At 41.1% G+C, this 2,829-nt stretch overlaps 1 protein-coding gene across 1 annotated transcript in view; it reads right to left on the bottom strand.

Annotated features, from left to right (window-relative positions):
* Nucleotides 1-2,829, bottom strand: part of LOC105527123 (chromosome unknown open reading frame, human C11orf49) — a 257,050-nt gene that overhangs the window by 251,595 nt on the left and 2,626 nt on the right. The gene's annotated exons all lie outside the window — the stretch shown is intronic.

The raw sequence follows: 2,829 nt of genomic DNA, 5'->3' as shown, positions 1-2,829 counted from the left end.
GAGTTCAAGACAGCCTGGCCAATATGGAGAAACCCCGTCTCTACTAAAAATACAAAAATTAGCCAGGCATGGTGGCACACGCCTGTAATCTCAGCTACTCAGGAGGCTGAGGCAGAAGAATCACTTGAACCCAGGAAGCAGAGGTTGCACTGAGCCGAGATCACACCACTGCACTCCAGCCTGGGCAACAGAGCGAGACTCTGTCTCAAAACAAACAAACAAACAAAACAACTTTCTAAGGCACTTTCCCCTTTTCTAACTAGGGAAACTGAGGCACAAGTCACAACAGTGACTTGTCTAGTGACTTGCCTAGCATCATGCAGCCACAGAGTGGTAGAGCTGGAACTGGATCTCAGCTATCCCAACATCCAAGCCAGTGGTCTGACCACTAAACCACACAGTCTCTTTTTTTAGGGTTTGTTGACCTGGCTTTTATTTATTTATTTTTCCTTTGCTCTGCCCTGCTAGCAACTGGAAGCTCCCAGATAAAAGAAGATAATGTTGAGTCCAGGCTGAACATTTGACATCGTCTTATTTGTGGAGCATTATCCTGGGACTTGGCGGGTGCTGGCTGCTGGGGTCTGTGTGGTGGAGCTGGGAACCAGCCCCAAGAATATAGCTTTGTTTGGGCATTAACCCATTTGTGGTTATAATAATGATAAGTTTCAGCACCAGTGGCGCCCGACTGTTAATGACTCAAAGAAGGCTAAATAAGAACAAGATGTCATCTCTGGAGCAATTTGTAGGTTTTTCCTGCAGTTCCATCCCTTCCATAAAAATCCGAAGGACCCCTATATTCAAAGTCAGTCTTCCACTCTGAATGTCCTGAACAGTTTATTGAGGAGGAGGACTTAGAAAAGTAGGAGGTTGCTAGAGTAAGGCTTCACAAAAATTTGAAGTTTCACAGAAACAACAGGTGGCCTTACTGGTAGTGGAATTACTGTTTACATTTTTCTTCGTTATATTTTTCTATACTCTTAAATTTTTCTATAATATGCATGTATTATAACCTAAAAACAAATAATAAATGAGTGGCATGAAAATCTTTAAAATTTTATAAGCAGATGTGATGACCTTCCAGATAGTGTTTGTTTTTCCCAAAAAGAAGCCACTGCTAGATTTCTCTTCTGTCATAGATTACGTGATAATAGATTTTGGAAACACATTGGTTATTGATGAAATTTTTCAATGGAACATACACTACACCAGTCTTAAGAAGAGTAGTTAAAATCAAGTGTATTTTTTGTGACTTGAATTTGAAAGAAAGAAAAAAATGTCAGCCTTTGATTTAAATTGACTTTTCAGGTTCTTAACTTATAATAATATATTTCTTTAAAATTTACCAAAAAAGAAAATCACCCAAGTAAATCTGTAAGTCACAAGACAACTCCACAATCCTGAAAAGAGGCAAGAGGCAAGTGATATGATATTGATGAAAAATACAGAGAGCATCAGATGTTAAAGGCAGTACTACACCATGAAGAATGTAAACATCAAACTCAGAACAATAAGAAAAAAACAAGAGATAGAATACATTGAGACGGTTTTCATTTTTGTTTGTTTGTTTTTTGAGACAGAGTCTCACTCCATCATCCAGAAAGGAGTGCAATGGCACAATCTCTGCTCACTGCAACCTCTGTCTCCCAGGTTCAAGCCATTCTCCTGCCTCAGCCTCCTGAGTAGTTGGGACTACAGGTGTGTGCCACCACGCTCGCCTAATTTTTGTGTTTTTAGTAGAGACGGGGTTTCACCATGTTGGCCAGGCTGGTCTCGAACTCTTGACCTCAGGTGATCCGCCCGCCTCAGGCTTCCCAAAGTGCTGGGATTACAGGCGTGAGGCACTGCGGCCCGGCCTCAATTCCTTTTTATCTTTGGTTCTTCTTTCTATTCCTAGCCCTTACTATTTGGTACCTTCCCAGGTGTCTTTCCTTTTTCCTACCAAGACATTTCTCTTCTTGAGGGGAAGGGGCTGCAGAAACGACATCACCAATTAGATTTTTTTCCCCATATGCCCAATTGCTCACTTCTCCTTTAAGAGAATATTCTTTGGTTTTCAAGTTCCCAAATATTTTTTTGTCCCTCCCTACTCTTGACAACAGGTCAGAGATCTGTAGCACTTGACACAGTTCAGTCATAGCAGAAAAAGCCACTCTGTCCTCACTTTTTTGGTGCCCTCCCCCTCCAACAAGGTGAGGTTTGTGAAAAAGAGACAAAGAAAACAAAATCAAGCTATCAAAGGAATGACTGGGAAACCAGTAGACCACCTACACTGGGAGGAAAAGGAAAGAGGAGGTTCTTCTCTTTGTGTTCCAAGTGGCCTATTCTTAGCCTCCTCCAGCAAGGAGCCTCAAACCTCCTAATTCTTGCTTTCCCTTAAAATTGTATATGTGTCTCAATTCTAGGCTCCTGTGAGTCACTCTAAGTTTGGATGTGGTGAGGATAAAAGGACAGAGCCAAAGTAGGAGCAGGGCTTAGTGTCTTGAGGCAAATTTACTAATTTGGTATTTGGTGTGAAGTCCAGCAAATCTGATTTTTTTTTAAATTGCCTTCTTATCTGCTTCCCCCATCTAGCTTGAGGTTATGGGAGGTTCATATGTTCCACAGCTGTGGCTTTTTACTATTTTATTAGTAAGGTAATACCATAGTAATTATTAAGAGTGATAATTTTACTTTATTCCCAAGCAACTTGTAGCTATTTGCAAATAATCTTATTTGTCCTCATGAAAACTTTCTGCTGAGGTGGGCAGATCACGAGGTCAGGAGTTCAAGACCAGCCTGGCCAATATGGAGAAACCCCGTCTCTACTAAAAATACAAAAATTAGCCAGGC

Source organism: Colobus angolensis, unplaced genomic scaffold (genome assembly GCF_000951035.1).
Source record: "Colobus angolensis palliatus isolate OR3802 unplaced genomic scaffold, Cang.pa_1.0 Scaffold61, whole genome shotgun sequence".
NCBI classification, from domain to species: Eukaryota; Metazoa; Chordata; class Mammalia; order Primates; family Cercopithecidae; genus Colobus; species Colobus angolensis.
The sequence above is the reverse complement of the archived record's forward strand: the minus strand, read 5'-3'. Positions and strand labels throughout refer to the sequence as shown.